General features: G+C 37.3%; 1 protein-coding gene across 2 annotated transcripts in view; it reads left to right on the plus strand.

Moving 5' to 3' along the window:
* PIP5K1B (phosphatidylinositol-4-phosphate 5-kinase type 1 beta) overlaps positions 1–27,319 on the plus strand; it is a 310,679-nt gene that overhangs the window by 46,192 nt on the left and 237,168 nt on the right. The window lies entirely within an intron of this gene.

The following is a 27,319-nucleotide window of genomic DNA, read 5'->3' on the forward strand; positions in this document are numbered from 1 at the left end:
CCACTAGTGACACTTAGGGGCCAGAACATTGTTTGTTGTGGGGCGGTCCTCTGTCCTGAGGATGTTCAGCCACATTCCTATCCACTAGATGCCAGTAGTTCCTTCCCCCTAGTTACAACAACCACAAATGTCTCCAAACATTGCCACATGTCAACTGGGGGACAAAACTACACCCTGTTGAGAAACAGCAAGGTAGAGTACAAATTAAGTACAACTTAATACCAGCTCCATCACTAAGTAGCTGTGTGGCCATGGGCAAGTTAGCCACCCTCTCTGAGCCCCAGTTTCATTATCTATAAAATAATAACAGTCCCTATATCACAGGGTTGTTGTAAGGATATTCAAATGATGTAATGTGTGTAAAGGCTTCAGAACAGTGCCTGGCAAATTGCAAAGTATTTAAGGCAGGAAAATGGTTATTAACCCATGCTCTGCCATACTACTTTGTCACACTGTTTTCCATAGTTTCTGTTATAGAACTAATGGCCATTGAAAACATTTTCCAAACAGTAACTTCTGTTATAAAGATGCACATATGTTTTAATATTAAACATCCTTCCTTCATTGCCCTCCCCTCTCACCTTTCAGCTCCCCAGGATTGGTATGCATAGATTGCCTGTCAGTTATGCTAACTCACTGAACTCTTTATATAATTCCCTGGATAAGCTGTAACAACAAGCAACCCTTCCATCTGTCAGTGATAGTTCTATTATTCCATAATTACAGCTTTCTCCTCGGTGACGTAGCTGTTGCATTCACTTATGAATGTGTCAGTGTCTCCATTCAAATGTGTGAAATATTTAGCAGCGTTTAGCAGGTTTTGGTGAAATGTTAGAAAGTGATTTGAATAGATACCATCATATACTTTTGTAAGGAAGAGGACCGTGCTCCAACTGTGACCCAGGTCACTGTATCTCTAAACACTGGAGACACAGCAGTGAATAAAATGAAGATCCCTGTTCTCAATGAGTTTGCATTCTAGCACACTAGAATACTTATATGCACAATCAATTAGTAAATGGTATAGTGTTTAGATAGTGATAAGACTATGGGAAACCAGCAGTTTAGGGAAGGGGGTTGGGAGTGCTGAAGGTGGCACAAGCGAGCAGGTTGTGATATTAGAGGGGACAGTTTTTAATCCTTTCATGGGGATAATGAAAATATTTTTGACGTGGATTGAAAACCAGTGTTTGTTGATGCACCTCTGCTGATGACTAATGGTTGGAATTCCTAAGTCTTTCAAAGATGGTGAACCTTTTGCTCCTTCCCCACAGACTGCCTGGGAGTGCCTTTCAAAATTAAGCCATGTGGCTTTGGTTTATCCCAGCTGCTGTGGGAATTCTTTATAGGAACGGTTCAGGGATCATTATTCGCAATGCGGTCTCAGGGAAGAAGTATGCCTGGTAGTTATTGTAAAGTGGATGACTTTGGGCAAGTCATGTAACTTCTAAGCCTCAGTATTGTTATAACAGTTGTAAGGTTCAAATGAAATAATGTATAGAAAGCACGTAGACCTGTGTCAAGAGCATAATTCTCAGAAAATGTTGGTAGTTGTAATTTTATGATTAGCATAAAAGCATATTTCTAAGGTACTATGTAAATATTGATGGCAATTGCCATTTCTTTCTAAAGCATACCTATAATTATCAGCTTTTCATAGGCAAACATTTCTTGCATAAACCTTGCCTGCCAAAGAAGGGTCTGCATAGAGAACCTATAAATTGGTCTCTTGTGAGCTTGGGCTTGGACACTCTTTGAATACTCTGTGCAAACTTTCACAAAGATTGAGATGAGAGAATGAGAAAGAATAGAGGCAGGGAGTAGTTCAGGTAATAAAAGTCCAGCTACTAAAAGTGCAGTTTTGTAATTAGTTCTCATGGATGACTCCAGAGATGGACTTTTCTGGGTAATTATATGGCCCTTCATTTTGTTGGTAGAGATTTACAGAGACATTTGTTAAATGATTTTAGAATAGAATGAGTTGCCTAGTTATGCTGAGTGAATTGAGAAATTCCTCAAAGAGTCATGGGCTTCATTGGGAAATGATCAAGATCAAGGATGGAGCACATCTGGAATTCATTGCTGCACTGCAAGGAAAGTTTGGGAACTAGTAGAAGTAGTAGTTACACAACATTGTGAACATACTAAATGTTTACTTTAAAATGTTTAGTTTTATGTTATATGAATTCAGATAATAATTTTCTTAAAAATGGATTTCTGACAGTGCTAGACCTCAAGCTCAGGTTCCCTATTTTCGTATCTAATTATTTAAAAGAATTGTTAAAGAATATGATAGTCCTTAACATTTTATATATATGGAACAAATTTTCTTTAATAATACTTCTAGAAAGATGTTAAAATAACAGAGGTTATATGAGGCATCTTTTTTTCTGACTTTAAAGAGAATGTCACTAGAGTTTCACTATCATAAATGATTTGTGGTTCTCTTCCTACAGTACTCTGGCAGTGCTAGTCTCTTTTTTTTAAATAACATGTTATCTATATGTGATCTTCTTGACATGTAGCAGTTGAACTCTGTGAAAATGGCAACTATGTTTACCTGGAACTCTGTGTCTAAACAGTGACCAATTGATCTAATAAATAAATACATTTTATTGTGTTTCTCTTTCTGCCTTGCTGAGCTTGGAAAGATCTGTAAGAAGTAATTTGAAGTGCATCATAATTGTTAGGAAAGTAGATCAAACATTTATGTAATATAAAGCCTTAATTTTTCATGCAGCATTGTCAAGACCTTAGATGTACGGCGTAACTGAATGGTTGAAGTTTACACTCATACTTCAAAAAAGAAATGTTTTCCTTTTATTGTTTTCTAACTTTGGAGACTGCTTTCCTAAAGAATCCACTTTTGTTTTTACTACTGATCTATGTTTTTGGATAGCACCATGGCACCTTGAAAGCACATTTATGAGTATACCTCTGCTTACTGATATCACAAGAAGTTTGCAAATATCACAAATATGTTAAGTGCTAACGTCAAAGGAAGATACTCATTCAAAATGTATTCATGTACTTTCATAGATCTAGTCCCTTTTTGTTTCCTACTGCTCCCTCATACAAAGAATAAGTTGCTCTGTATAAGTAACGCAAGATTTTTCCTCCTTAAAATGTGGAAAATATTGAAAAATAGAGGGAATATAAGCCTGTTACTAGGGATAACCACTGTTGATATTTACAGTTGTTTTGTGTCTGAGTAATTGCTATCACACTACGTACTGGTTTGTATACTGTCCTTTTATCTAAACATTACAATCGCATGTGTTTTTCCTAGATGGTGGAACAGTTAAATAAGAAAACTAAAGTTATTCAGGCTAGTTGGGCTGTGGGAATCTGAAGTAAGAGGTGGTCTGTGCAGCCTTAGAAATGGGTGGAGCCAGAGGACGAATCCCAGGATGAACTCAGCATGGTTCACCCACAGTCTTCAAATAGTCATTGATCCAGGTGTCCTCAGAGAGCCTGAAAAACAATGCTTGGATCATCCTGCCTGACCTCTAGGAAGCTTAAGGTCACCTGAACAAAATACTTCTTTTCTTTCAGCAACTGGGTGGCCTCTGAAAGCTGGCCCTACTTTGCCATCTTTGATCACTCGTCTGGCACTGATTACAGACTGTTAACAGTGTAGGCTCATTCCCGTTGTGCACAAAGAATCGTGTGGAGAAAGAGGCTGCATAAATTGTCTTACTCCTAAGACCAAATTCCAGGGACTTTTTTAGGGCCTTTGGCCATGTGTTATTTCATGTAAATATTTTTTAAGACCCCCCCGTTTGACAGGTCAGCATGTCTCCTTCTATTGTGTAATATTAATTCTAGAAACTTATAGCAGATCCATTTCCATTTCCAAAGCCGACAAAGGGAGAGCTTGAATTAGAATTTAATGTGAAGAGTTTGTAAATTGCATATATTCTTATTTTGTCAGCTTGACACATTTGTGGAAAAAATAGATGTCTAAAAATGTATAGTAGCTGCTATGCAGTCTACAGTCTGTGTATTCATTCTTCATTTACAGTTTTTGTTTTACAAGGTCATCTGTAAATTAACAGCCTACCAACAAACAAAGATAGTATTGCAGAGAGTAATTTTGAACATCTTTTTGTCCTAATCTTTTTTGCGTTTCAATTAATTGAAAATAAAGAGAATTAGAAAAGAATTTTCTTTTATCTTTCACCTTGTTTGAGGATTCTGATAATGTGTACATATGTTATTCTTCTCTCTATATGTTTCCTCTATCATTTCTTCTTTGCACCAAACAAGTATCTTATATTTTTGCCTATATTTCCATTTTCTAGAATTTCAGCTTAAAATACTTGTATGTATCTCAATCTTTAGAAGAGACTTAGAACAGCTTTGTCTGATACAAATATAATGAGAGCCACATATGTAATTTTATATTTCATAGTATCCACATTTAAAAAGAGAAACAAGTAAAACTAATCTTAATGATATATTTTATTTAGCCTAATGTATCAAGAATATAGTTTTGACATGTAATCAACTATGAAAAATTATTAATATATTTTCTATTTTTTATTCAGACTAAATCTGCCAAATCCGGTGTATATTTTATAGTTTATAGCACATATTAGTTTAGATATGCAGGTTTCATTAGAAATACTTAGTCTACATTTAGATTTCATAACTTTCTTAATTGAAAAAGTAGACTCACATTGCCAAGTTGTTCCAACATACTTAGCATTTTCCCAAGAACAGAAACAAGCATCAATTTTTTAAAAACTTTAATTACCATTATATAAAATTAAAAGTTCACCTTGTCAGTTACAGGCTTACCAAATACTAAGTGGCTGCGTGTGGCTGGTAGCTAGTGGCTATAGTGTTTGGCAGCACATTTCTAGAACTTTAATTTTCTATTTTAAAAGACAAGATTAAAATTTCAGTAAAAAATTACATTTGTGACATGGAAGGTGGCTTAAAAGAAAGAGGTTTGCATTACTGGCCAAGGTAGCAAAACTCAGATAGGAGAAACTTCAGAGACCTAGTTTCATTAAACTTAGCTCTGGTTTATCATGACTGAAGAGAACTAGGGGGCTTCATTATGTTAAAAAAAAAAAAAAAGGCCGGGCGCGGTGGCTCACGCCTGTAATCTCAGCACTTTGGGAGGCCGAGGCGGGCGGATCACGAAGTCAGGAGATCGAGACCATCCTGGCTAACACAGTGAAACCCCGTCTCTACTAAAAATACAAAAAATTAGCCGGGCGAGATGGCGGGCGCCTGTAGTCCCAGCTACTCGGGAGGCTGAGGCAGGAGAATGGCGTGAACCCCCGGGGGCGGAGACTGCAGTGAGCCGAGATCGCGCCACTGCACTCCAGCCTGGGCGACAGCGAGACTCTGTCTCAAAAAAAAAAAAAAAAAGGCCTTGAAAAATTGAGTTCCTACCTCTTTCTCTCTGAAAGAGTCAGTAGTGGAGGATGCTTGTTTTAGACCTTTGGTTATACTCCTGCTCTCTCTTGTAAATCTTTAATATGACTTTCTAAGAATGCTCTGACCATGTGTGGATACTAAGCCCTTTAAAGAGTGGCTGAAATATGTGATTTTAAAATTATTTTTAATTTAAAAACTGATATTTAGTTATTAGAAAACATTTATGTATGTTTAGAGCAACTAGGTATATGAATCTACTTTGTCAACTGCAAATTTTATGAAATCTAAATATAGTCAGAAGATTCCAGTTCCAGATAAGATGAAGTAAACACAGTTTACTCTGACTCTACCACGGAGTGCAGCTATAAAACCTGGATAGAATGCATGAAGCAGCTATTTGAGGACCCTGAAAAGTAAATAGTGGCAGGACGATGAGGGGAAATGTCCAGAATTGGAAGTTCCACCAAATTGACAAAAGAGGGATAAATCTGGTTCCTGTTACTTCATTATGGCCAGAAGTGGAAGTCTCTACAAAGGCTTTGAAAACTAAAGTGATGTTGGAAACATAACCCACAGAAAGAGGTTTAGAACTTGAAGCCTGAAGCTATTCACGACAATTGCCTGCTAAGACAAAAATAGCAACATTCTCAGTAGGATTGAAACAAAACCCAGAGTCTTGTAATAGAGTGTTCCAAATGTCTAGGATACAACCCAGAATTACTTGGCATATGAAGAACCAGGAAAATTATCCATTTTTATGGGGAAAGACAATTGACAGAGGCCAATACTGAAATGGCAAAGATGTTGGAATTATCTGACAGACTTTTAAAGCAGCTCTTATAAAAATGCTCAACAAGTAAAAACAAGCACTTCTGAAACAAGAAATTTTCAGCAAATGAATACATGATATAAAGAAGAACCAAATTAAAACTTTAGAATTAAAAAATGCAGTAACCGCAATTCTTAAAACTCACTAAGTAGGCTCAATAACTGAATGGAGGTGAAAGAGAGGAAGGTCAGTGAATTTGCAGATAGCTCAACAGAAATTGTACAATACGAACAACAACAAGAAAAAGGATTGCGGGGAGAGGGGAAGCAGATCCTCATGGACCTGTGGAATAATAATAAAAGATCTAATGTTCATGGCATCAGAACCCCAGGAAAAGAGAGGGAAAAAAGTATGGCACTGGAATAAGATTTGAGTAAATAATAACTGAAAAATCTCAAGATTTGGCATAAAGCTACAGATTCAAGAAGCTCATAAAACCCCAGACATGAACCCAAGTAAATCTCACTGAAACACATCATCATCAAACTGCTGAAAACCCAAGACAAGAAAAAACCTTGAAAACAGAGGAAAAGAATGCATTACCTATAGAGAAACAATGATTTGAATGACTGTGTATTTCTCATCATGGAGAAAGTGATATAACATTTTAAAACTACTAAGAGAAAATAATTGTCAACTCAGAGTTCTGTATTCAGCAAAAATATCCTTAAGGAACTTTCAGACTTTCTCAGATGAAGGGAAACTAAGAGAATTCATTGCCAGTAGTAGACCTTGTATAAGAAAATTGCTAAAGGAAGTTCTTCAGACAGAAGGGAAATGATGCCAGAAAAGAATTTAGAACATCTGGAATGAAGGCAGAAAAATAGAAATGGTGACTATCTGGTAAATACACTAGACTAATCTTCTCCTCTTTAGTTCTCTAAAATATGCATAATGGTTGAAAGAAAACAAATGTCTGATGAGGTTTTCAGTGAATGCAGATGTAATATATGACAACTATAGCATAAAGCAGGGAGTAAGGGGACTTACGGGGTGTTAAGATTTTTACATTCCAGTTGAAGTGGTAAGATACTCTAAGTAGACTGTTAAAAATTGAGTACAGCATGTGTATTGTAATCTCTAGGGCAGCCACTTAGAAAACTATAAAACATGTCAAAAAAAAACACAATAAAGTGGAATACTAAAAAATATACAAATAACCCAAAAGAAGGTAGGAAAGGGAAAACCGAGGAATGAAAAACAGAAGAAACAGAAAACAAGTAATAAAATGGCATCCCTAAATCCAACCATGTCAAAAAGTACACTAGATATAAATGTTCTAAACACACCAATTAAAAAACAGATTGTCAGAATGGATAAATACAATCAATATTTTCAAAGAAAATTTAACACCTGAAATGAGATGTGCAGTAAGTATAAACTGCAATCCAAATATTGAAAACTTAGTAGAAAAAAATGTGGAATCTCATTACTTTTTATATTGATTTCATGCTGAAATGTTTTTTGTATACTGAGTTTTAAAATACATTATTAAAATTTCACCTATTACATTGTATATTTAAAAATATGACTACCAGAAAAATTTAAATTACTTGTATGGCTTACATTAAAATTTCCATCAGACAGCAATCTTCTAAGGTATGGCTTTTGTAAAAAATGAAAAGAAATATTTCAAGCAGCAAACAGGGTTGGTCAGAAGCTACATTTTTGTATTAGCTTAGTTAAGACATCAGGAGTTCTGGATTACCCTTTATTAAGGTTAACAAATGTAGGGCTAAATGTATTAAATTTAGTAATACAATATAAAACAATTTTGGTGTGTAAAACATCTGTGGCTAGCTACAAGCTCAGCTCTGTGGCACAGCTCATGTAACTCAGCCATGAGCACAGCTCTCTTTTGGGATGGGTCATCCATCCATTGCTTTACCTAGTACATCTCACAAATCAATAAAAACTACTCTAGTTAATCAGAACTAAAAATATTGTTGTCAAACTACTCTTTCTCTGAAAAAGTTACTTTAACCATACATTCCAACCTGAAGCAAACAGAAGTCCTCAGTGAAAAAACCAGATAAACAAACAGGACTATTCCAGTGAAATGCAATGGAGGCGGACAGTGAAACATGGGAGTTAAGTTATCTATGACCAGTGTCTAGTGGTGTTTCTCGTTAGCTGCTGAGGCTGGAATTGTGTGAAAAGGAGAATTCATACCCACATTTCTCAGAGTGAGTTGTTGGCCTTTCTAGTTGTTAGGACTTTGGGACAGTCCATGAGTCCGAGACAAACCATGAAGGTCCGCTCACTCTGCTGGACTCTTCCTCTAAGTTGTGGTTTAACGTTTAGCTAACAGAGACCCCGTTGCTTATCTCTCTGTCCTCACCTCCAGACTGTAAGCTCCTCGAGTCCAAAAAACCATGACTATTTTGCTTAAAGCTCTGCCCCTAGTATTAGCATAATAATACATAGGAGCTCACAAATGTGCTAAAAATAAATGAGCATATGCCAAAGTCTCATCTCAGCCAAGCCTTGCTGGCAGGGGGTGGAAAGGTATTTTTGGCTTCATTCTAAAGAGTCCTATTCTCAAATTTTCCTGTTGACATGTTCTACCTCATAAAAATACATACATATTTTCTGATGGTTGTAATCTGGCAGATAGTGATCATTTTGATTTTAGTTTTAGTTTTATGTGTAGCATTTAATCCTAGTTACTAGTAGCATAAGGGATTGGAGAATAATTGGAGAGAGAGAGAGAATGAAGATTCTTATATTGGCTATGCAACTAACTAGCTGTGAGGCCTGGAGTATAGTATTACCCAAGCCTTCTGATGCGGATGTTTTCATTTGCACATTAATTACATGGAGTGGACCAGACGTTCTTCTCTGAGGTCTCTCTGGCTCTTGTAAAATGGAATGAATCTTGTATGCACAAAGCCTCAAAATTCCATACCAATTTGAATATATTTCAGACCATTGCTATAAAATTGCTGTGAAGTATTATGGTAGAGAAAGCAATGATCATTAAGATGTGGTAGTCTGCTGGAGCTCTTGGCTCTCCTTTGGGGGAAGAAATATTCACATGCTTTAGAGATTATAGAAATAATTTATTTCTTCTCTGAGGTGAAATTTCCTATATTCATTTCTTATTGCTGCTGTATCAGATTTATACAGAATTAGTGGCTTAAAACAATGCAAATGTATTATCTTATAGTTCTGGAAGTGAGAAGGCCAAAATTGGTCTCACTGGACTAAAATTAAGATGTCTACAAGGCTGCCTTCCTTTTGGAGGCTCTGGGGAAGAATTCCTCTTCTTGCCTTTTCCAGATTCCAGTTAGGCTGCATTCCTTGGCTTATGGCCTCCTTCCGTCTTCAAAGCTGCAGTAGCTGGTTAAGTCTTTCTCACATCATACCGTTTGTACGCTGACCCTTGTGCCTCCCTCTTAAAAGAACCCGTGTGACTACACTGTGCTCACTGCATAATCCAGGATAATCTTATTTTAAGGTCAGCTGATTAGCAATCGTAACTTCACCTGCAGCCTTAATTCCCCTTGCCATGCGATAGACTATAGTCACAGTTTCCAGGGGTAAGGATGTGGACCTCTTTTGGCAGCCATTATTCTGCCTATCACATTGCCATCTTTCTGAGATTTTAAAGTTTTAACCAATAATTGCAGAGCTAGTACTTTATTTTTCTCTGTTCCCTTTTCCCAGTCTGAATTAGTTAATGGATGGCAGGAATCAACTGAAAAAATTAGGGCTAAGTAATGTCCTGGATTAACTGAAGAGATTCTCTTCAGGGAAGGCTATCACAATCTCCAGCTATTTCTTAAAGCTGGTTATGTGTAGAAGGTTCTTTTACCTAAGATCATGTTCCTGTCTGCAAAAAGACAGAAACTGTGTCCTTTTAAAAGAAATAGAATGTATCATCTAAGCTTAATTTTTTATTTCTAATCAAAAATATCATAAATATTTGCCAAAGTTCATTGTGCACTTTTTTTCTCCCTGCTGAGCAGGTGGCTGAAAGTCGTGGAATGTTGTTTTTCTGAATACAGATTCATAATGCCCACAGTGAACAAGCTCATTAAAATAGAAAAATTAGACTGTATTAATTTGCATTTCAGTCCACTCTTGGGTAGATTTTTTATGTGTAGTTCTCACTGTAATTATTTGCGTCTTTGGAAATGCCACATCTATTTGCAGATTAATTATGCCATTATCAAAGGCTTAGAAGGAAATCTTCAAAATTCATTGTTAACATTTAAAGAAAATGCACAGGAAGCTGATATAGAAGAGATAAACCAGAGATTTTTCTGTGTGTACTTATAGTGAGCAACAGAACTAACCCTTATCTTTAGGTTAATGGTATTATTTAGACTTGCACTTACGAAGTATTGGTTTAGAGGATAATACATTGGTTAAGAGGGCTCAGTGGTTAAGTTCCATTTCACATTTATTGTGATCTCTGTTTCAGCCACTTAGTCACTCAGAAACGTTTATGAGTGTATGGGATGTGCCGCTTCCTTTAGAAGACAATGGGGATACTATCCTTAGAGCTCCCATACTGTACAACTCCACGTGTTGCCATTTTCCTCACTCTGTAGTCTATATGAGTGGTGCCCTCTGGAGTAGTGCAGTTATCGAATACGAGGCTTTATGCGAGGACCCTGGCATTCTCTATGAGAGAGGCAGTGCACAATGGGGAACAGATTCATAAAGACTCATGTTATGTGTGAATGGGTACATATGGAAATAAGAGCACAGAAGAGGGGAGCATCTCACTCTTCTTAGGATGGACTGGGATATCTGGGTTTTTCAGAGGAAGCTTTGCTCAAACGGAGTCTTGAAGGATCAATAGGAAATGGTGAGACAAGAAAAAGTTGGATGATTTTCTGGGCCAAGCCAGCAGCCTGTGCAGAGGAAAAGAGGTATGCAAAAGCATGCTACATTTACAAGACTTGCAGATATTTGAGTATGACTTAAGTGTGAGATTCATGTGGGCATGTGAATGAGGCAAAGCATTTAACCTTCCTGTGCTTTACTTCCCCATTTAGTAAAACCAATAAAACAACACTACCTACCTTGTGGGGTTTTGTGAGTTTTAAATGAGATATCATCAGTAAAATGCTTAGGTTAGGCTTGATATATAAAAAGCACTCAAGAAATGTCAGCTGCCTTTGTAGACAATGATGATGATCACAATGATATTACATGAGGTTGAAAAATTAGGCAAAAGCTACAGAGCCTGTCCTAAGGAGTTTTGACATAATACTGTTGGCTGGGGAAATTGTGAAGGATGTTAAAAAAAATACAATTCGCAGCTCTATAGATTTATAAACTCCGTGTCATCATTTAGCAAGGCTGATTAGACCCCATGAATTGATGCATACTACTCGAAATCATTTAGAGAGACTGATGAAGAAAAATGCCATTTTATCAATTTACACTCAAAATAGAAACCACTCAGCATGCTGTGATAATTATGGCAATGAGGTGGTGTATTTCCTTCCTATGAGTTGGTAAATCTCCTTGGGCTCCTGTGTGAACATCAAATGGTTTCTTAAGTGAGGATGAGGAGAGTCAGAGTAAATGTAGATGAGTGCTTTGAAAGGCTGGTGGATTAGCCTTGCTCACTTACTACCTGTCTGCTAGGGAGATGAGAAACAGGGCCTGGTTGGTACCTTCTCTGGAAATGCTGGTGACACTCTGATTTTCTCCTTCCTCTCCTTTTACAGATATCCCTTTTTTGGGACACCCCTCTACCTCTACTATAACTTCTTTTTTTTTTTTTTTTTTTGGAATCATCACCTTTGTTTCAGCATGCTTTCAGGAAATGTCAATGGTTTTCCAGTTCATCTTGATTTTCTTTAAAGGTGGTTGCTCTTTGGTGATATTTTGGGGTTTACTTTAATCTCAACAATAAATGGTCTCCATAGTGTTCATCTATTCATTGCATTCAGCACCTAAACAGTGCGTTATTTTTGGGAATAGTCAGTTCAACCCATCCACTGTGGGAGAATTCACAGTACTATTGATTACATAGGATGGCATTTCCACTTCTAAATGTCATCTTATTTTCCTAACTTGTTGTTTTAATCACCTCTTACATTAGATTTTGAGATCCATTATGTTTGAGGACCTGTAGTTCAATGAATGAGTTGGGAGTATAAAATTTGTCTCATGAAGTTGCTATATTTGTATAATAATAAACTTAACTCATCAAGGTACTACTGTAGGCCTTTAGAATTTGGGTATCTTTCTACTGAATGCTTTAGGGATATAAACATTTATTTTACTGGATTTTCATACTACTGTTTAATGCTATAATGTTACCTTATACATTCTGCCAAGCATTGTAAGCTCAGACAAATTAGGCAATAATTTGTCAAAACAGAAAGTAATACTGCTAGCAAAGACAGCGAATTTATGCTAGTTATAGCTGATAAACTAAAGCTTTCCTTGTCCTCACCTTCATTCTGTGGTCTCTTAACCATAAACATCAATGTAGCAAAGAAAAATTGATTTTGTAATTGATTTTGAAATTGTAATTACCTTGATTTCTTTAGTGATGGTTATTTAAAATACTGAAGCATTTTAAGCATATTTGACATTTGCATTTTAAAATAAAACTAATTTTTTTTTTTAAAAAAGTGGAGAAGGCCCATGTAAATTCCCTGCCTTTTAGAACATGCATTCTGAATATTGTTTTAAAGCATTTCAACAAAAATGCTTTGATGGAATGCTACAATCACTGCTCATTATCTTGAATTCACTTGCAGGTCATTTGTTCTTAACTGTTTTTTTTTTTTTAAAGTGAGTGTTTACCATGTTTTTACTCCAAAGGAAATCAGTTACAATTGTTCATAATGGGTGCTTATTTAAAAATGAAAGCTCTGAGAAAAATTGTGCTTCTAATTTTTAATATTTCAAACATTACAGATGTTGGCATTGTGATGAAACAAAACTTGCCACTAGTAACATTTTAATGGTCTTTTCCGTGGAGCAGTTGGAGATGAAACTGTGTCATAAAATATTTATTAAAATGCTTATACTTTGCTGAAAATTTGAGGGTGTACCTGTGCTGTACTGAATGCTGTGTTCTAGCAAATATTTCATAATGATGCCTAGTACGAATTTTTATTAATGCAACATGGAGAAAATGGTCGTTCTCTTGTCTGAGTTGGATTAAAGCAAAGTTCCAAGCAGAAGTGCCAGAGCTATTTTTAAATGTACAAGGCATGCATTTTCTTCTTTTAACATAAATTCTCCATCAAAATAGGACCTAAGATTTTAAGAAACAAATATAATTTATTATGGCTATTTTGTGTTTAGAGAAATACTAATAGATTATAGAAAGTGATTTGCCATTTATTGAGAAGGGCCAAAAAGCACATGAAAATATCTAATTTGTTAGTAACTTTTAAAAATGCAAACTTAAAAAACAAAAAAGTGCCACTTTTGTTATCTAAGTCTAAGGCTAAGAAGAATGATCATACCAAGGTTGAAGTACCCGTGTCAGATCTGTTGGGAATGACAATTGATGTAGACCTTCTCAAGGGTGATGTGTTTACAAGAAGCCTTGCTGTACATATCCTCTGATCTAGCAGTTCCTCTGCTGGGAATTTAACCTTAGGAAGTAATTGGACAAGGGGCCAAAAAATAAAGACAATGATATTCATGATAGCATTGTTTCTAATCTCAAATATTGGAAACACCTTAAATTTCCATTAGTGGATAATCAAATTATGGCTCTTTTATCCACTGCGTACCTTGTAGCTATATAGAATGATATTGTGTAGGAAAAGATGGCATAATATGGTAAGGAGGTGACAACTTGGTATGTATAATATGGTTAAAAAAGAATGTGCACTAAGACTTGGTGGATATCTATAACAAAATGTTAGCAGAGGCTACTACTGGATAATGGATTGCAGGAAACTTTTACTTTGTTTTTTGCTGCTTTTTTTATATATGAAATAAAGACATCTCTTATAAGCAAAAACTATTGTTATAAGTGTATCTATCTTGATTTAGCACTTCTACTTTGAATAATCTGTCAACAAAATGAATGTACAAAGATCTTATATAATGTTCAATGCAGCATTGTTAAAAATAGTTGAAAAAAGTTAACCTACCTGCTTATCCCCTATTAGAAATATATATAAGAAGGTCATGGAATAGCTATACTTTACAGCCATTGAAATTGAAGATGTAAGTCTATATTTACTGATATGGAAAAGGTGTTCACAACAAATATGGAAAGGGCAAGTTAATAAACATTGCATTCTGTAGATATGTAGGTATGTACACAGATGAAAATCTGGAATGCTTTTTTATTACAATGTCAAAAGTAATTGTTTCCGGGTGATGGGATTGTGGGTAATTTTCAACTATTTTTTTCTGTGTGTCTGTATTTTAAATTTTTTTACAGTAAATAAATATTTATTACAAAAAAGTAAAAATCAACAATATCAGATATCGAAAAGGAGAAGTAACCAAAAAATACTGTTAGGTACTATATGAAACACTATGGAGGTAGGTGAAGTAAGTGGTATTTCTAGGAAAATTTACTTTATTAAAGTGGTCCCAGGAGAGAGTCAGTAACCATGCAAGAAATGAAAATGTTGTCAAAAGATGCTTTCTAAATTCAAAGTGCAGGCCCCCAGATGGCCCAAGTTAATTCTTGAAACGTTCAGGGATATTGATATTAAGTAGGGCAACTATATAGTTTATTGAAGGGAGCTTTCATTGAGAGAACCAGTATAAACTAGAATGCCCCATGTAAACCTGACAGATGGTCACATAACTATTTCAACTTTTTCTAAGTATAGAGCAAAAGACAGACTTTCAAGATTTTTTAAGATACCAAAATGATGTTAGTACCAAAACTTCACAAAGATAGCTGGCATGGGCATGTGCCTGTATGTGCACACACTGCAGATCAATCTTGATGCAAAACCCTTTCATAAAATACCATCAAATAGAATTTAGCAATGCATGCCAGGCGCTGTGGCTCACGCCTATAATCCCAGCACTTTGGGAGGCCGAGGCGGGTGGATCACTTAAGGTCAGGAGTTCGAGACCAGCCTGACCAACATGGTGAAACCCCGTCTCTACTAAAAATACAAAAATTAGCCAGGTGTGGTGGTGCATACCTGTAATCCCATCTACTTGGGAGGCTGAGGCAGGGGAATCACTTGAACCTGGGAGGCGGAGGCTGCGGTGAGCCGAGACTGTGTCACTGCACTCCAGCCTGGGTGACAGAGCAAGACTCTGTCTTTAAAAAAGAAAAAAAAAAAAGAAAGAAATAATTTAGCAATGCATTAAATAAATACCATGATCAAGCAGGTACATCACAAGAATTTAAGCTTGGCTCAATAATGGAGAAGCTAGTCCACATGTTAGATGAAAAAAGAAAAACCTGTATGGTCATCTTAATAGGTGCCAAAATTACTAAAATTCAACATCCACTAGTAGATTAATTTGGGCAGTGGTTACATGACTGTTTAAGTTTGTCAAAACTAACTGAACTGTATTCTTTAAAAGGGTGAATTTTATTGCACTAAATTATATGCCACTAAAATGAACTTTTAAAGGAATAAATAAAATTATAAGTTTATAGTAACAAAAAAAAAACTGACACACTTTCCCAAATAAAAAAAAAAAATTAAAACTTAGTAAAATAAGTAGAATGCATTCCCATTTAAATCAAATATAAAAGAATGCTGACTTTCACTGAAGTTATAAACTTTACACTGAAAGTACCAGTCAGGAGATAAGGAAGTAATAGACATAAATATTGGGGAGGAAGTTGCAAAGTTAACATTATTTGTGGATATTTCAATTGCACAGCTAGAAAGAATCAACTGAAAAATTATTGGAAACAACAAGAGAAATCAGTATGATGGGTGCCTAGTTAGAACTATGCAGGTGGGAATAGAAGTGGGAATAAAAGGAAAAGGTGGATGTATACATGATTCGAAGTTTCCACCATCATTCATATGTATGTGACATACCCCAGGCCCTACACTAAGTGCTGCAGGACACTTTACCTACAAGACACAGTGGCTGCCCTTTCTCAGAGACCACGTAGCCAGAGACAGAAGTTGGGTATACATAAAAATGACAAAGGACTTTATGGAGCAGTGATCATCAAGGGGCAGAAGAGGAATTCACAGTCCTGGGGAAGGAAGGCACAGGCTGTAAAGTAAGGAGAGAGAAGAATGAGTTGTCAGAGGTCACAGCTTGTCCTCAGAGCCTAAGACAGCCTTTAGAACCTTTGATTAGGTCTACCGTATGTTTTACTTTTAAATTTGTTCTTTAGTTGAATATCTACAAATTGTAAGGATCCACATTTTTAAAAATCTAGATTTTTAACCTCTATTAAAAAATTAGAAGCTTGGGCAATGTATGGCATCCTCTTCTGCAAGGGCAGCTGTTGGGTGGAATTGAGCAGTGGCTGTCAGCCACCTCTAGGTGCCTGGGTCTCTCCAGTCTGTTAAGTGCAAATGCTCTATTCTCTCAGTACTGTCACCCATTAGTTATCTATCTGTTGTTGGCCCTTGGAGGCCTTTCAATAGAAACCCCTGGTGCTAATAATAAAGCGAAGATACCGGGCAAACCTTCACCACTCTTGGTCATACAACAGTGCTTATAGAAATTAGCTAGTCATAGTCGCCCTGTTGGGAAAAGCCACGGAAGCATTTGAACAAATGATGGAGTGTTTGCCTCAGTAAATGTACAACTTGTTTATTCCCAGTAATGCATCCCTATTTCCCCTGTATTATTTTTTAAATTGAAAAATTATTTTAAACATTGAAAAAGAAGATTGAGAGGCTGTCTTTGTGGGGAACTGGCCACTGTCTACATCTTCCTCAATGCATTCTTTCTTTTGAATTCTGAGGCATGTGCAGAATGCTTTTTAGCCCAGGGAAATCTTTCTGTTCTGTGACACATCATTAAGATTAATTGAGCCTTTCGATTTTACATTTTCCAAGAGCAAATTAAGTAGGAAAAATGGGACGGGTTTTCACTGTCACTTATACTGTGTTTTTTTTCTAGCTTATATTCCACATCTGATGGTCAGATCTGTTAGGTATTCGAAAAGCAGTAGCATTAATTGCATTTTCCCTTCCTTTTTGCTGAAGGGCAGATGTTTTTATGTTGTTACTGATGGGTTGGGTTAAACATAAGCAGCACACTGAAAGTATAACTAGCTATTATTTATGAGAAAAGAACAATGTAATTCCCCAGATTTGGCTAATATTTTATAGACTTTAAATAAATAAGTATAACCTATAATTTTGCCCTTACTTCTATGCCCTCAATACACTCTAGGGTTTTGGTCCCATTTGTCTTTCCTTTTTTGTATCATCGGTATTTTTCTTACCTCTAGTTACTTCTGGGGAAAGAACAAATGTTTAAGGAAATTCTGTCCTCAAGAACACTTCCGTGGCCTGTCAACGGTGGCATGACATTGCTTGCTTTGCTCTCGTTTTTCGTGAAAATGCCTAGCAGGGTACCTGGCACCCAGTTGGAACTTGAAAAATACTTTTTCAATTTGAATTAGCCAAATTCTGGAAAACGTAGCCTATCTCACTGCCTCCAGTTTCTTACCGCCTGCCTACGGTGTGGCTCCTCTTATCTGGGTTTTCCACGCCTTCCCTCCTAGACCTCTACTAGAGCTCTCTCCAGATCACCAGTTCCTGCCCCCACCCCTGAAAAATCAAGTCCGTATTTCTTCAGCATTTCTCACAAGTGACCTCTGTCCTTCTTTATGCAACAAGCAGCACTGATGGAATAGAAAGGTCTTCCCTGGCTTCTGAATGAAAATTCAAGAACCTTTCTTTCTGCTCACTCTTAGGCAATAAAATGTCCCGCTACCATGTCAAATCACTGTTTCAAGCTGGTATCCCAAGTGTCCAGTGCTATGTAATTAGCTAAGCCTCCGACTTCATTATACCTACTCCTAAAAATCTCAGCTCCTAAGGAGGGGCATGATTCTCTTCCTCTCTTTTCCTGCCTTTTGCCACCAGTCCTCCTGCACCTTGCTGGGGTCTGACTTCTCAGGGTAAAAATAAGGATGAAGGAGAGAAGGATCTAGAATAATTTGAGTATTGACTTGGTTGTCTGGAGAGATTGTTGTGCAGTTCATGCTCAAAAGAAGTGGACTGGTACCAGTCTGTGGCCTGTAAGGAACCAGGCCACACAGCAGGAGGTGAGCGGCAGGCCAGTGAGCCTTACTGCCTGAGCCCCGCCTCCTGTTGGATCAGTAGCAGCATTAGATTCTCACAGAAACGCAGACCCTATTGTGAACTGTGCATGTGAGGGATCTAGGTTGCTCACTCCATATGAGAATCTAATGCCTAATGATCTGAAGTGGAAGATCCCCCTTCCACTGCCCACCCCATCCCATGGGAAAATGGTCTTCCATGCAACTGGTCTGGTGCCAAAAAGGTTGGGGACCGCTGCTGTAGTGGGTTTGGGGTAGAACTGAGTTCATGTGTAGATGCATTTGAAGAATCTGTGGAACATATAGTGGAAATGTCTCGTAAGTAACTATATGTGACAGTCTGCAAATGTCAGCCCTATCTAGAGATAGAAATTTGAGAGATATCAGCATATTTATCATAGTTAAAACCATGGGAGTGGTTACTGTTTCACAGAGAAAGAGTTTAAAGTGAAGGAGGAATCTGGAGACCAAACATGAGGGAGCAATCCTTACAGACTTCATGAAGCATCCTAGCTCTCTCTTGGATGCCATTTTCACCCTGAAGAAATCATTGGCTCCTTCTGAACCTCAGACTCCCTGCTGATGAAAGTTAGTGAAGGTGATTTCTAAAGTCCCTTTCAGATCTGACATGCTGTGGTGCTGTCCCTTTGCATTAGTTTTCACAACTGCTTTGGGACAAATAGGGCATTTACTAATTGCTTAATTTTATAAACTCGCTAGTATCTGTAAGCCCACACAATTATATGGACCCCTCATCTATCTTTCTGATAAGCAGAATGGCTGTCCTGTACACCTCAACTCTACCAACAGTCTTCAAAGAAAACCTGGAACACCATGAAAATGACAGGTTTGAGGAACCCAAGTGTATTTCATGTGTGTCAATAGGGAGTGATGAATAAGAGCTCAGCTTCTGAAGCCAGACCCTTGGGCTCAAATTCCTCTACTGTCACCTCAGGCAACTTAGTTAACCTCTCCTCTCTGTGTCTCATTTCCCTTATCTATAGAATGAGGGTAAGAATCCTAGAAATCGAATGAGTTAATATACACAAAATACTTAGAAGGCTCTGGCTGGGTGTGAACTACCATCATGTGATTATGATAATGATAATGATAAGACAGCCTTGTCTGATGAAAAGTGTTAAATGCAAGGGCTGAAGAAGGTTACTATCTTAGACTTTTAGTTTTCAAAAGGAGAGTGAAGAAAAAAAATCTGTACCATTTCCTAGTAAGTGGGAACTTTCAGATGGCTGAACTCTGTGGGTGATAAAAATTCATTTCCTACTATCAAATTGAGCTAAAGGTGAAAAAGTTGATACTGAAATACAGTTGTATTCAGTTTATAAATTTGTATGAGGTAGGAGGAATTAGAACATACCCACCCTTAGTATTTTTTATTTTTGTTGCATTTACTGGTCATATTTAGCTCAAAGGAAAGCTGCATGAAAAGAGAAGAAACTGCCTGCTTTCTCCGTAATCCTCCTTTTTATCTTAAAGTGTCTTAGAGGCTAAGGAATTCTTGGCTGTGAAGTTGTCACCTTCTAAAACCAAAAAAATTTCCCTAAGGCATGTTGCTTATGAATATCTAGGTTTGCAGTAGCAGCTTCAAACTTCTTTTGAACATGTGACCTACTCCTCCAAACATCCCTCTAGACGTCAGCTACGTGGAGGGAAAGACACACCTTAAGGAGGAGTAACTACTGAGACTTCTTGAATCTTCTCTCAGTTGCTCTTCTTATTTTGTCTGAGAGAGGCTGGGTTCAACCTGTTTGTCAGGCACAGCCAAATATGTGTACCCCTGCAGTTTATTGTATGCCAAGAAGGATCGTGACATGACAGCAGTAATTCAAAATGGGGTTTTAAGTGAATAAATAAGAATAAGCCTCTGGGATTAGTCCCAATTGAAAAGTTCGGCGCTACTGGGGAGGGTAGCCGCTACTGTTAGGGATTAACAAATGGCTTGTTGCAGGGAATAGTATTCACTGATCCAGCTACATTTTAGTTATTGATGGCCTCTCTGCCCCAGTGCCCATCTCTCTTCCCAGACCCACAGATTCTGCTGGCAAAGATCTTAGAAATGTAGTTTTGCCCAATTATTCTACTCAGAAACTGTACTTGCTTGTATATGAACCTTCCAATTCATAATTTTTAGACCACAGAAAATGTATAGCTCTATAATACTATATAGCCTTAGGGAAGAAGATGAAGAAAGAATTTCCTTCCACATAATCAAACTGAAAGTAAGAGAACAGAGGAAGCCTTCTGGTAAGAGTAGTGGAAAAAGGGTAGGATCATTTTGTGATCACGGCACTGAATATGTGAATAAAGAACTCTGTTATAGGCCCTTTACTGTTTGCACGGCCTTTTATGGACACCATATTATTTTATTTTTACAACAAAAAGGCTGCATCCCCACTTCATAAGTGACAAAAGTGAAGCCTAGAGAGGTTGACAGACTTGCCCAAAGTCCCACTGCTGGAAGTACGATAATCTGACTCCAAGTTTGGTTCTTTCTTTGCTATGTCTTGCTGTGCACTAACACACTGAGCTCTTAAGTTTCCCAAATACCCACCCAGCTGAAAGATCCAAGTATATAAATACAACTAGATTTGCAGCCTTTGCATGTTTTAAAGTTAACTTTATACATTATCCACAAAGCCATCAATTCCTCCACCCCCTTGGCAAATGGATTAATCCTTCAAGGGAAGGATAGCAGACAGGCAGAGAGAAGCATTTCACCAAAGAAAGGGCTATCGATTGCACTCTTGGATTATGGCCTAAGAGGGTTTTAATGTGAAAGAGAAGGCATCAAAAAATGGATAGTGAGGAACAAGGAGAGATATCCATCCTGTTTTCTATTCTATTCAAAAGACTTAAGGGATTAGAGACTGGGGGTTAGATGGCTATTTTAATTTAATATCTTCCTTTATAGTCCCCCATGGAAAAAACTGAACAAAGTAACTACGATCCACAATTACTTGTTTACTTGAATTGTGCTGAGGGCCTAGCCTGTAAGATTCTTCCATCAAGTCTTTGAGGCCCGTTTCTATCCGTTCACTGTCTCCATAAGAAGGATATGTCTCCGTGCAATGGTGTGATGCCTTTTCACTTTATCAAAGTTGAGAGGGCTCAGTAGCCGCTTTGTGCACTTCTACCTTGATTTTCTAATCTTTGCTGTTGCTCTGAAGTTTTAAGGATTAGATTAAGCAATTTTAAGGTAGATAACATAGAGGGTGTCTGTACTTAACGGGCCCTCGATAATTATTTGCAAATTGAATGGTTGGTAAGTTTCTGAGATCATCTATTATTTTCTTTCATCAGAATAACCAAGTAAGTTCTTGGTGGCCAGAACTGTGTCCTTAAATACAATTCTTATTCTTCACATATGTTCTAACAGCCCACACTGAGTTCCTATGATGCTACTTTAATTCTGTTCCATTTCATGAATTATTCTAGGAGGATACCACTGAGAAGGCAACAGAGCCGACTTTGCTTGAACAAAATACACAAAGCTTGCAGTTGAGAAAATAAAAGGCAATAAAATGGGCTTCATTTCCTCCTTATTGCTTTCTTAGAAGTAACTAACTTTAAGGGTACTGTGGGAACAGGGCCAAGAAAAGCTGATGGTTCTATTCTTGGTGATCTGTAACTGGCTTCAGACAAGTCCTCAGAGTTTATGTGAGGTTGCTGGAGTCTACTGGTGTTTAGGGCCCCAGTGAAATGCAACTTTAGGGGTGTGTGTCTCTTTTCTCTCTACTGTCAAGCTAGCTCTCTTCCACTGATACTGTTGGTTGTCAGAGAGATTTGGAAGCTCAGCATTCCAGTTTAGATTTCTGGTTAGTGTTTGAATAAGATATCTTCCTTCCAAATGAAGTACATACATTCTTACCCTATTCTGTCCTTCTCCATTTACATTCCATGCTGTTTTTGTCCATATCAACATTTTAAGATCTAACTTTACATAGAAACATGTATACATTTTAAATAGTTTGATAATGTTTTCCGTATGTGTACACCCATGTAAACTAGCACACAGATCAGGATATAGAACATTTTCTTGTAGCCCCTTTCAGTCAGTCCTAAGGGTAACCACTATAATAGTCCTCCTCATCCAAGGGGAAACGTTCCAAGACCCCCAGTGGATGCCTGAAACTGCAGAAACCAAATCCTTCATGTGTATTGCTACATAGTACTAGAGCTAATTCATCCTTCCATGTTTTATGTCTGGAGCCTCTTTTGTACTTTTATCAATGTAGATTCTACTGGACATCTTCCAGAAGAGGCCAGTTTCATTGCAATTGAAGTCTCACTTGGATAGTATCTTTTTTCCTTGATCAACTTCTTCAACTCTGCTAGAAATGTGGCAGCAGCTTCTTCACTGGCAGACAAAACCTCTAGTAAATTTTGTATTTGTCAATCCAAACCTATTCCCAAATCGGTGTAATCATCACTTATTTGCAGTAAGTGGCTTGGTGTCACTCATTTGAGGGGATCTCTTGCTGAAATCTTCATATAGGCTCACTGCTTTCTGATGCAACACATTGCCATCAATTGGAATGCTTTCTGTTAATGTCTTCCACCCACAAATGTAATGCCCTTTCCATCTTCACTAAGCACTTATCACACACTGTCACCGTAACTTCTGCAATTTGAGGTGCAACAGCAAAACTAGCACATATTTCTTTTTCCTTCTTCACAACTTCATGGATAGAGGATTTGTTCTTACTACAGATCTTAGCAATCTCAGCATATTTTTTTTCACCTTTTCACTTAGAGGAAGCACTTTACAGCTTCTACTTGGCATATTACAATTGCCAGCATCACTACTCTTGTGCTTTGGGGCCACTATTAAGTAAAATAAGAGTTACTCAAACATAAGCACTGCTACAGCAGTCGATCTGGTAACTGAGATGGCTACTAAGTGACTAATGGGCAGGGAGCATAGACAGCATGGATACACTGGTTGTAGGGATGATTCATCTCCCAGGTCAGATGGAGTGCGACGGCACCAGATTTCATCATGCCACTCACTCACAGCAGCATGTAATTTAGAATTTATGAATTGTTTATTTCTGGAATTTTCCATTTAATATTTTTGGACCAACGTTGGCCACAGGTTAACCGAAACTGTGGGTAGGAGGGGACTACTTATTTTGACTTCTAGGTTGGTTTTGGCTGTTTTGGGACTTCATAACACCGAAGTCGTAGTGTATGTATTCTTTTGTACTTAATTTCTTTCATTCAACATTATATTGTAACTCATCCATGTTGTTGGGTAAAGACTTCCATTGTTTAATTAAACTGTTTATGGTTGTTTGAGTCTGGAGCTATTACACATAATAATAATGCAAGAAACATTCTTGTGCATGTCTTTTAGTAGACGTATGCCCTCATTTCTCTTGGTTATATTGTCAGGGGCAGGATTCCTTAGTCGTGGGCTATAAATATATTTTCTTTTAATAGGTACAGCAAAATATTTTTCCTAAGTGGTTGTAACAGTTAACCCTAAGTTCCTATGGTTTTAGAGTGCAGTTTTTTCTGCAATATTTTTACTGTAGGTTGTTGATGCTAATTAATGTGGAACATTGAGGTATTTGCCAGCCCATCTTAGATTATATACATACACACATTTTCATAGTTTACATTCATTCGATTTGGATTCAGAGGTGGAAATTTGCCTTGTCATATATTTGGAAATTTAATAGTGAAAAATTGCCCTTAGAAATTAAAAGAAAACTATCTAATAATAATATTGTTCTAAGTGCCTACTCCCTGCTAGTCACTTTAAACATTCTAGTCCCACTTATTCCTCATTGAGATCTTATAAATTAGATATTAGATTGGGACTCTGTCCCAATTCTAGATATTGTTATGCTCATTTTTAAGCTATTTATTTATTTTAATTTCATAAGATGAGGTCTCTCTCTCTTGCCCAGGATGGTCATGAACTCCCGGGCTCAACAATGCTTCCACCTCAGCCACCCAAAGTGCTGGGATTACAGGCGTGAGCCACCACGCCTGGCCCTAAACTATTTTTAACCTAAAAATAAGTAATATTTTTTGTTTTAAGAATCTAATATTAATCACAATAAAGTTTAACTATGGAATAGATGTCTGGTTTTGTGGCTTCAGAGTGAGAATGAATCTTGACTAAGTGTGGTATTTAATTCATGGAGTGAAACCGGAAAGGGGAAATGAGCCAGGGAGGTTCCTTGGATCCTGCCTCTGGCATTATTCATTTGCAGCTGGCTACATTGCATTTTATGGCTGCCATTTTCTCTCATTTGTCCTTGATTCCTTCGAAAGGAAGTAGTAACTCAATATCTAAAACACTGCCTAGAATCCTCAATGCTGAACATTTTAATTCTATCAAATTTTTATCAGCATATCGTTGAAAAAGAAAGAAAACCTAGGGCTTCAGTTTCTTAGTTCACATAATGGGTAGTTCCAGTAACACACCTGCATGGGCTGGAGGGCACACTAAACAATAATAATATTCCTGATCTTTAAAAAATATATCAAGGTATGGAGCTCTTAGAATCAGTGTAGAAAAGCCTGTTAGACTGGATTTTCAAATAATAGAGTTCTCTTCCCTTTTAGACAAAGCTATATTAGTCCATCCTTTCATTCATTATCATGCATTCACACAATGATTCAACAAGTACTTACTGAGTACAATGTGCCAGGCCCTGTTCTAGATATTAAGCATATAACAGAGAACAAAACAAAGGTCTTTCCCTTGTAGAACTTACTTTCTCAGGAGAGAAAGAGGCAAGAAAATGTATACATATATGTCATGTGGTACTCCGGAGGAAAATAAAAACAGAGTAAGGGGCATGCGAATGTAGACTTGGTGTTGAGAACTGCAATTGCTTTTTATAAGGAACAGTTATGAAAGCCTCTCAGTCAGTATTAATATTTGTGCCAGGACCTGAAGGCACTCAGTCGTACTCGACTCAGTCAATTCTCTGTCCCCAGCTCTACAAGGAAACTGGGAAACCAGCTAAGATCTCTAATAGGTGTGTTCAGGCAAGAACCAAATAGCATAGATGTTTTATTTTGTAGGCTCATCACCATCCTTGTGTTTTATTAGTAAAGGTAATTATTATGCTTATCCAGACATGGACGAACAATATCTGGCACATCTGAGCCACATTGGTAATAATTTAGTAACATGCAAGTTAACAGTAATATGCTGTGGGTATTATAAATTGAGTTCTATATTTAATGTTTTTTCTACTTACCTAATATTAATTTTTTTATAGACATTTCCTCCTCTCTCCTGTTTTTATTGAGTAATTTGTAGCATTCTTTCAGCCACTTAGAGTAGAACTTCAGTCTTTTGTGTCTCCTGTTCATCCTCTGCACAGCATGCTGTTAGGTTCTGTTGTTGCCTTGTCTCCCAAATCCATCTCCTTCTTCTGTCTTTCCCAACTTTGGTTTTAGACCTTTCTTTCATCTCAGAATTAGCCATCCTTCTCTAATTCATGTGAAATTCTCTCTCTTTAATCCATGTGAAATTCAGAAAAAACAATACAGGTTTTCGAAATGAGTCCTTGATTCAAATTGGTTCTGATATTTGTTCTTCCATGTACTGGCTGTAGTGCCTTTTGCAATTTTTGAACCTCAATCGTTCCTTCATAAAATGAGTACAACAATATCTATGCAGTGAGGATTAAATGGGATTATGGAGTGTTTAAAGTGCCTAGCAGGGAGTAGGCACTTAGAAAATGTTGGTTCTTTCCACCTTCTGTTCTTCTGCTTCAGATCTCTTAATTTCTACAACTCTGTGCTCTTTTCCTCTCTCAGTAAATAATACTACCATCTCACCAGTTTAAATAAAACAAGCTATGAGTCCCCTTCGAATAATCTATTTCTTTCACAATCTAAATTTAATCTATCTGCAAATCCTATTGGTTCTAACTCAACACATATCCTCAGGCTCTCTGCTTCTCCCCATTGACACTGCTAAAACCCTAGTTCAAGAATCTTATCTGTACTGTTGCCATAGTTCCTGAATTCATCCTTCCGCCTCCACTCTGGTCCTCTTTCAGCCTGTTTTCCACAGAGCCTAAGTGATACTTAAAACATAAACCAGATAATGTCAGTCCCCTGCTTAAAACCCTCCAGTGGCATTTCATCATACTCAGAATGAGATTCAACTCTTACCCTCTCCTAACACTCCCGCTCTTATGCTTCAACGGCACTGCCCTTTTTTCTTTTTCTGCTAACTCATCAAACTCATGGCTGCCTCCGGCCTTAGCACTTGCTATTCTCTCTGCTTGGAATACTCATTCCTCAGATGTCCACGTGACTTAACTGCTCTTGTCATTTAGATCTCAGCTCTAATTGTCCCCTGACTTCTATCAGTAGTGCTCCATCACACTGTCTTACTTTTCCTAAGGCTTACCACTATCTGAAAATAGCCTGCGTTTATTTCTCTATTTTCTCCTCAGTAAGAATTAAAAGTTCATACTAGGGCCCATTTCCTAGCAGTGTTTGGCACATAGTAAGTATGCTGAAAAAAAAAATCTTGACTGACTGAATAAATGAACAAATAAATATAAACTCACTTTTAGTCAGATATCAAGGTTTTATATTAATTCCATGAGCCAAGAATTGTGGTTTCATTTTTAAAATGTGAGGACCTACTGGTTTTCCTTTAATCCTTCATACTTCACACATATGCTTGTGCTGGAACTATGACTCTAAATCAATGGCAATACCATCCTCTGTTTTGGCTTTTTCCCCTATTTAAATAGTTCTCAGGTCTACTTTTCTCTGCATCTCCACTGCCACACTGTCACCTTAGTGCAAATTACCATCCCCTCTGGCCTTTTTTCTGTAAGGTTTTAATCTCCCAATATCTGTTCTCCAGACTGCAAGCCAGTGAGCTTTTCAGTTGCTGTTAT

This window comes from Hylobates moloch, unplaced genomic scaffold (assembly GCF_009828535.3).
Source record: "Hylobates moloch isolate HMO894 unplaced genomic scaffold, HMol_V3 SCAFFOLD_19, whole genome shotgun sequence".
NCBI classification, from domain to species: Eukaryota; Metazoa; Chordata; class Mammalia; order Primates; family Hylobatidae; genus Hylobates; species Hylobates moloch.